A 9,111-nucleotide genomic window follows, 5' to 3' on the forward strand; every position below is an offset into this window, starting at 1 on the left:
GCTTCATCCCAGGACCCTGGGAGCACGACCTGAGCTGAAGACAGATGCTTAACCGACTGAGCCACCCAGGGGGTCCCATTTTATTTTATTTTTTAAAGTTTATTAACTTTTTGTAATCTCTCCACCCACTGTGGGGCTTGAACTCACAACCTTGAGATGAAGCCCGTGCTCATCCCACTGAGTCAGCCAGACACCCTTGTATGATCCTTCTTTTTTTTTTTTTCTTGCTAAATGGTATCAACTAGAATGTTAAAGACACAAACGCGTAACAAAATTTTATGTAGGTCTTTGGTTGTCCCAGGCCTAGCCCTATCTCTACACTCTTCTATATGTAAAAGGAACATTAAAAAAAAAAGCCATATGGCATGGGTGTAGGGGGTGAGGATATTAGTCACTGAAGTGAGAAAATGAACAATTTCCAAAATGTGTCTAATTGTTTATAAAAATGAATATAAAATTATATTTGGCAAGACTTGGAATGGTTTCTGCATTTCTTCTTGAGATATATATATATATATATATATGTATGTGCGAGTGTGTATATGGATAGATATATATATACATACATATATATACACACATATATATGTATATATATGCATATATATTTATAATATGTGTGGATGGAGAGAGAGGTATGCATTGTAATGTCATCACCATCTGCACTCTCATTTTATTGAATGATATTCTTCCTTAAACTTGTGTTTATCACTTCCCCTTTTATCCCATTGAATAGAACTTATTAGTATCTTTGCTGAGCTACCTGGATAGCTGAGGAATGTAGTCCTTACTCAGAGTGACCATGTACTCAGTTCAAAAACAGGTAGTCCATTAAAAATCACAAGTAAAGGTAAAATATTACTTTACGAAAAAATTACTAGAAATGTTATGGATTATTATATCATGTTTGGCCAATTTGGTCTAATGTTATTCTAATAAGTTAGGCTGGTACGCATTATACAAATAAAAAAGTAAGGTTGGTACTGCAGAAGCTCTGAGGTTGGTACTGCAGAAGCTCTGCTGGGAATTCAGCACACAACCAATTCTGTAACTGCCACATTTTCCTAAGGCGTTTGTGGGGTTTCCTGAAGCTCGTTTACAAGATCCCCTTTAGCTCTTGCCACTGCTTCTCTATGCCTCACCTTTAGTCCCTCATAAACACTGAGAATCATAAACTTGTTTTTGAGTCAAGAAAGAAATCAGTTTCCATTTGAGAAGAAAAATGGGTTAGGCACAGACTCATAATTTGGGAGCAATAAAGTGTTTCTTCTTTAAAAAAGGCAATTGATTCTATATTTAGTTGAATCAGACGCGTCCGCTGCTGCAGAGTGGTGACAAGTAGATAGATTAGGACTTCAGGTTTTAAATGAACGGCATTACATGCGGAGACATTTCTAGAACTTAGACAGCAGCCTGGTATTCAAAGTTTGGGGAGGTGGACCTTGGTTTACAAAGCTGGGAAGAGTAAAGACTCCAAGACATAAGTGAGTATCTAAGCACCCGCAGAATGTTGACTAAAAACACATTGTAATCTTGTAATCCTTGAATTTCTTTTCCTCATTAAAATTTTCAATTTTTTCCCACAAAGATTATGGAAGGGGTTTTGTTTTGTTTTCTTTGTGCAAGTTAGCCAACATCACACAGTTAGAGCAGAATATCTATTCAAAATTATTTAGGCTGGTCTCAATATTTTCTTCACATGCCCTCTTCGCTTGGATAGAGTTTCTTTTTACCACTCTACTGAGGTTCTGGTTTTGTACCCAAAAGCAGAATGCCTCACCTTAAAGAAGAATCTTGCATTTGCTACAGGTTGCACAGACAGAACTGGATTTAAATGATCACCTTCTCATGAGGAAGTGATAGGAGAAACAGAAACGTCTTTCTCAAAGCAAAAGAAATGGAATTTATTTAAAAAAATAATCGTTGACTATCAAAAAGTTACTAAATCAAGTTTGGATTCCCGGGCCCATTTTAACATTCTTGATTCTCAAAATTGTATCACAGTAGACTCTGGTGTACGAAGAGGAAATGAACACCTTCCCTCTTGTCCAAAACATTTAATCCAGGGATGTTAGCCATCAAATAGACAAAAACATCTAGCTCTGAAGCAACACCTCTGGTTTGTGTTATATGCTTATTGTCCAGATTTATGCCATGTGCTACCATTTAGAAAATCCAGGTACTGTATATAGCTAAGTTTTGTGAGGAATTTTCCACTTAATAGTCAGTGTTCTACATAGGCAACTCTTAATTTTTAAAAGCCTATTTAACTTTCAGTATCACTAAACTTTAATACTGTCATATTAGTCAGACTTATGGGAATTACAAAAAAGGAAATCTAGTTTTCTTTTTCTTGTTTCCTTGGAAACAGGCAAAATTTTGAAATAAAAAGCTTCCCAATTCTCTTTGGTATCTTTTTTTTTTTTTTCCCCACTATCTTCTTCTGGTCCACTCAGATTCATGGTATCTTCTTCCTGTCCCAAGTGTCCCTTATAGGACTCCTCTGAGACCCATTCTATTCTCCAGGGTACTCACCATTTCCTTACCTTGCTCCCCTTGCCAAGTCCAAAACCAAATTTCTTCCCCCACAGCCTTCTTTAGGTATTATGAGTAAAGCAATCTATTTGTCTCTCCACAGCTTTCCCTTAGGTATTATAAGGAAAGAATTTGTTTGACTCTTGTATCAATGAGTAAGTTTCCCTAGTCTCAAGTTATTTACATTATTAACGGAAAATGTTTGTTACCTAATTAGAATAGCTAATTGGAAAAATTTCATTTAGGACAACACAGTAAAATGAAATACATAGTTCCTACTATAAAATGAAGGAGTTAAATTGGATGACTTCTAATGTTCCCCCTATCCCTGATGTACTTAAATTTTATGAGTAAATAAGGAATGTATAAAGAAAAGGCCTTTTTGGCCACAGGCCTTTTTCCTCCCACAGCTAGTCTATCCCAGGCTTAGCTCAGTTGTGTTCCTTAGGACCAATTTGGACTTTAGGCTGGAAACATGGAAGAAGTGCTAGACTGTCATTTGTCCAATGGAAATATAACATGACTCACATATGTAATTTTAAATGTTCTAGTAGCTACATTGTAAAAAGTAAAACAAAAAGCAAAATTAAATTTACTAATATATTATTTAACCCAACATACCTTGAATATTAGCATTCTGACATGTAATCAATATAAATATTATTAATGAATATTTTACATTATTATTTTCATAGTAAGTCTTTGAAATCCAATGTGTATTTTACACTTCACATCTCAACTCAGACTAGTGGTATTTCATGGGCTTTATAGTCACATGTGGCTAGTGGCTACCATACTGGAGGGTGTAGTTCTAGACCCCAAATCTCCACGTTGGCTGTACACTAGAATCATCTAGGGATGTTTTTAAAAGCCCTGATGTCTAAGCCAAACCCCAGACTCGTTAAAGTAGAATCTACAGGGATAGAACACAGCCTCGAGATTTTTTGTTACCCAGGTGATTACAATAGGCAGCAAAGTTAAGAACACACTAGACTTGTGTTTCTCAACTTTGGTTTAGGACACTTGCATAGGTTTTGTTTTAAATAGCAATGTCCAGTCTCTATCCTCACAGATTCTGATTCTAATTGGTTTAGATTGGTTACTAGGCAAAGATATTTGTTTCAATTTCCCCCAATGATTGTAATGTGCTAGCCAGCTGAAGAAACATTGACTAACACTTTGGAATTCAGTTCTCTATCAGCTCTCTTCTTCATGTTCTTCCTGATCAGCTGGTAAGAGGCTTCCATCTTGTTTCCAAGATCCACTCTCCAAGCCTTATACTTGGATCCCTGTTTTTGTTTTCCTATCTAGGTCCCTACTTAACACCCACATAGAGTTCCATTTTTCATAGATACATAGTACCTTGTCTTGTCCTTCTCCCTGTGAGGCACTAGAATTCTCTCATAAGGTCCCACCCAGTGAAAGGGTCACCTACTGACAGACTTCCCCTGCACTAGTTGTCTGCCCACCGGGAGTCCCAGATATTATTACCTTTCGTGAATTATAAACCATTATGCTTGGTTGCCCATCGGATAAGCATGTCATAATACATTTTTTCCTTACCAAAGTAATGGACTCTACTACCACATACTGCCTATCTCTATCCAATTCCAGGTGACACAGACATTCTCAGCCTTCCACTGGGTTTGTCACCTCAGCACAGACCCCACCCCAGTATTATATTCCAACTACCTATTCTCCCACTCGGCCCCATTCTGATGCAGCCAGAAGATCTCATCAAACCCCATGAGAAATAATATCTTTATGATTCACACACATTTTATTTTCAGTTCTCCCTCCCTGGAAACCCACACTAGAATAAATTCCCTTAATAGTGTTGATGACCTTTAGAGTTTCTTCCCCTAGTTATAGTTTTATGCAAAACTACTGTAAGTTCCTGTGCTTCTCAAGTCTGCGCTTTCTCTTACAAACCACAAACACCATCCACGCATTTAACCTCAGCTAGGAACATTTGGAATGCCCTTGCTGCCCTCGTTCCCTACCTCCAACAGATTGGCATGTTCTTTTGCTTGCTACCAACTTTCCTCACTTTGTAACATTTCTCCACTGCATTTATCTTTCTAAAACACATCGAAACATCACACGTTTGCCTAAAACTTTGTGACTCCCATCTGCTTTACCAAAGGAAGTACAAACTTCTAAGCATGGCACATAACAATAAAATTAATAATATATGCTATTGCCAGGACTGTGTTAAGAACCTCCCATTCTTCAGTTTGTCCTCTGTCTTTGTTTTCAGCCTCATCTCATTACACTTCTGCCTTGTACCTTCCCCCCAATAAATCCAAACATGCACTGTGTGTCAAGTACTTTTCCCACTTTTGCTGTCCATTCTGCCTAGAGGACGTTTCCTCCCATTTTGGGCCTGGGAAACACCTATTGTTCTTGAGAGTTAGATGAAGTAACCATCCTAAAATTTGTCCTCTACGGATCTTTAGCACTTTACATTGAATTATGTCACCGGTAGTTACTACATTCTTTTTTTTTTTAACTTTTTAAAAAAATTTATTTATTTGACAGAGAAAGATCACAAGTAGGCAGAGAGGCAGGCAGAGAAAGAGAAAGGAGGAAGCAGGCTCTCCGCTGAGCAGAGAGCCCGATGTGGGACCCAGGACCCTGAGATCATGACCTGAGCCTAAGGCAGTGACTTAACCCACTGAGCCACCCAGGCGCCCCTAGTTACTACATTCTTAATTATTTTTATCTGTCTACCCAGTTGGGATGTGAGCAGTCATCACTTATTCATCTCTGTGTGCCCATTAGATGTTCAATAAATGTTGGATATAGTTATTACATAAAATGACCATGGCTTCATTTGCACGGAACTGTATGAATCCTTCTATTCTCACCCATTTAATAAGAAAATGAAGACTTCAGTCCCAGGTTTCTTTTTTCTTCCTTTTTTCCTTGTCATAAGCATCTTTACCAATCATCCAGTGCTGCCCATTACCTCAGAGGAAGATATGATAGAATTTGAAATGAAAAGCTAATACTGATTTCTGAAAATTTCTGTCAAAAACCAGTAATAGGTCAAAGAGCTTTGATTTGCAAGAGCCAAATAATTCCTAGGAGAAAAATATTCTGGGTCCCCAAAAGTCAGAGCTTGGAGAACTGAGCAAAGTTCACACCAGAATCTTTAAAACATTTCTTTTTTTTTTTTTTTTTAATTTTTTTATTTTTTTCAGCATAACAGTATTCATTATTTTTGCACCACACCCAGTGCTCCATGCAATCCGTGCCCTCTACAATACCCACCACCTGGTGCCCCCAACCTCCCACCCCCCACCCCATCAAAATTCTCAGATCGTTTTTCAGAGTCCATAGTCTCTCATGGTTCACCTCCCCTTCCAATTTCCCTCAACTCCCTTCTCCTCTCCATCTCCCCTTGTCCTCCATGCTATTTGTTATGCTCCACAAATAAGTGAAATCATATGATAATTGACTCTCTCTGCTTGACTTATTTCACTCAGCATAATCTCTTCCAGTCCCGTCCATGTTGCTACAAAACTTGGGGATTCATCCTTTCTTTCTTTTTTTTTTTTTTTTTTTACAGCTTTATAAACATATATTTTTATCCCCAGGGGTACAGGTCTGCGAATCGCCAGGTTTACACACTTCACAACACTCACCATAGCACATACCCTCCCCAATATCCATAACCGCACCCCCTCTCCCAACCCCCTCCCCCCATCAACCCTCAGTTTGTTTTGTGAGATTAAGAGTCACTTATGGTTTGTCTCCCTCCCAATCCCATCTTGTTTCATTTACTCTTCTCCTACCCCCTCGAAAAACATTTCTTGATAGTGACTCACAGAAATAAATATTTTTACATCTTGATCTGGTATATAACACACACACGGAGACACACACACACACACAAATAAAACAGAAGTGTTACAAAACAATACTTCTGACATGATAGAGTAGCATTTTCTACTCTGATTCTATTTAAGTTTAAAAGAAATAGATTTTATAACTTATTAATGAATTGTAGTTTATAGCTGGAAAATCTGTGGTTGATACTACAAATCATAAAATAGGAAGAATTTACTCTTTAACATCAGGGCATCTTTGTCACCGCTCTGAAAAGAGGTAACATTTTAACTAGCTGTCAAGAAGAAAACGAGAGGAAAATGACTAAGATTTAGATCCTGCCTTAGCTAGAAAACCCAGACAAGTTGAGGAGGAATTCAAGAAAAATAGCAAAGAACACGGGTGCTTTCAAGAAATTCTGCAAGAAGCCTGGTGCTAGAGTATTTGGATGTCCACGACTGGAGGAGGTATCTGGACAACAGAAATTTTTGGTACTCTTGCAGAGGCCCAGAACATTCCATCGTAGGAAGGGGAAACAGCTGAGTGTCCTTGAGCTCCCCAGAGCTATATAGAAGAGCTGAGAAGTAGTGGGGGATGGGGTTGGGCAGGCAGGTGAAAAAGGCCTGAAATTAGGATGAGAAACGTCCACATACATGGGATCTTGGGACCAGGCACCACAGCAGGCAGCAGGGATATCAGCAGCAGATGGCAGCCCATAATACCCAAAGGCCTAGTGAGGGCAGCTAAACCACAGCAAATGCCAAGTTAGCACACCTGAAGATGCAGAGTGGGTGAGGGGAGAGGACCGGGGTGGAAACAGGACATAGCTGACCGAGCACAGTTTTTGGACCAGATAGTCCCTATTCTCAGAAAACTTAGTTCACTTCGGGGAGAGAACAGAAGACTGAAGAGGAGGAGAAGAAGGAAAATTACCTTTTTTTTTTTAAAAGATTTATTTATTTATTTATTTGACAGACAGAGATCACAAGTAGGCAGAGAGGCAGGCAGAGAGAGAGGGAAGCAGGCTCCCTGCTGAGCAGAGAGCCCAATGCGGGGCTCAATCCCAGGACCCTGGGCTCATGACCTGAGCCGAAGGCAGAGGCTTAACCACTGAGCCGCCCAGGCGCCCTTTTTTTTTTTTTTAATACTACCTGCCTGAAAGGCATTAAATTTTAAGGGAGAGTTAAAGATATTGAAATGGCAGAAGTGTGAGATTTCCATCATCATTTCTGCATGTTTGGGTAATGACTGAACATTTTAAACCTCCTAAACACAACAGCCACATTGGTTAATTTGCTAATGCCTAGAGTCTTCCATCATCTCTTCTGTCATCAGTAGGAGTTTTCTGACTGATACACATAAGGATGAAAATCTTGGCATTCTTCTGTCTACCTGACCTAACGCTGGTCAGAGGGAGGAGGCGTTGCAGCAGCCACTGAAGGTGATCTTCTGAAGCAGCTGGGGGCATGTCAGCACTTTGACTGAGGCAGGGAAGAGCAGGAAGTCTCATCGGTGGGGTGCTGTTAACCAAGAACAAGCCAGGGGTACAGAGGAAGGTCTGAAATGAAGGGTTTGACCACACCTTGGTGACGCAGCAATGACTAGAGCAGTACCCTGAGAGAAAACACAGCAGTCCTGATGGTAGGGGACTGCACAATGGGGAGACACCAGGGTCTAATTTGAGGTGGCCAATGAGAAAGACCCCAGAACCATCTGAGGAAACCAGTTGAGTTCCAGTGGAACAGGAGACAGGAGTTTACATGGGCTAACCTGGTCAGGAGCAGTCGGGAACTTGTCCTCATGATGTGAGTTTTGCTGACCACCTTCTGAACTCCCAATTAGCCTTACCTGCTTGCAAAGGCATGTTGTCAATGGACAGAACTCTCATGGAACTCTCAAGTTGCTACTCTCTATTCTCAACACTTTCTTCAACTCTTAGATGGCTCCTTCTAGCTTCACTCTACTTCTCTTTGACTCAAGGTTATCTGTCTTATTGTAGCATCTTCACTTTTTTTTCTTAAGATTTATTCATTTATGAGAGAGAGATAGAGCACATGCATGCAAGTAGGGTGAGGAGCAGAGGGAGAGAATTTTCAAGAAGACTCCTCGCTGAGTGCGGAGTCCTCCACAGGGCCTGATCTCACGACACATTAGATCATGACCTGAGCCAAAACCAAGAGGTGGGAGCTTAGCTGACTGAGCCACCTGGATGCCCTAACATCTTCACTTTCATTCAGCTTCTGCTCACTTTGCTTGCTTCTCTACAGACAATGTACCTCACAGGGGATGGCAAATCTCTCACTGACAAACCCTTAAAGTTTCTTTGGTCAACACTGCCTGCAAATTCTCAACACAATTGTACAATTTATTTATTTTTTTCCCTGTTAAATCCAGGCTATAAAGGACAGCTATAAAATACTGTCTAACTGGAGAGAATGGGGCCATTCCAAATATAGACTACTCAATTTCAGTTGGTCCTTTAATGCCATGTGAAAATACTTTTTAAAATATTATGTGTTGGGGTGCCTGGGTGGTTCAGTGGGTTAAGCCTCTGTCTTCGGCTCAGGTCATGATCTCAGGGTCCTGGGATCAAGCCCTTCATCGGGCTCTCTGCTCAGCGAGGAGCCTGCTTCCCCCTCTCTCTTCCTGCCTCTCTACCTTCTTGTGATCTCTGTCTATCAAATAAATAAAAAAATCTTTTAAAAAATATTATGTGCTGGGGCACCTGGGTGGCTGTCAGTT

The sequence above is a fragment of the Lutra lutra genome, chromosome 11 (genome assembly GCF_902655055.1).
Source record: "Lutra lutra chromosome 11, mLutLut1.2, whole genome shotgun sequence".
NCBI lineage: Eukaryota > Metazoa > Chordata > Mammalia > Carnivora > Mustelidae > Lutra > Lutra lutra.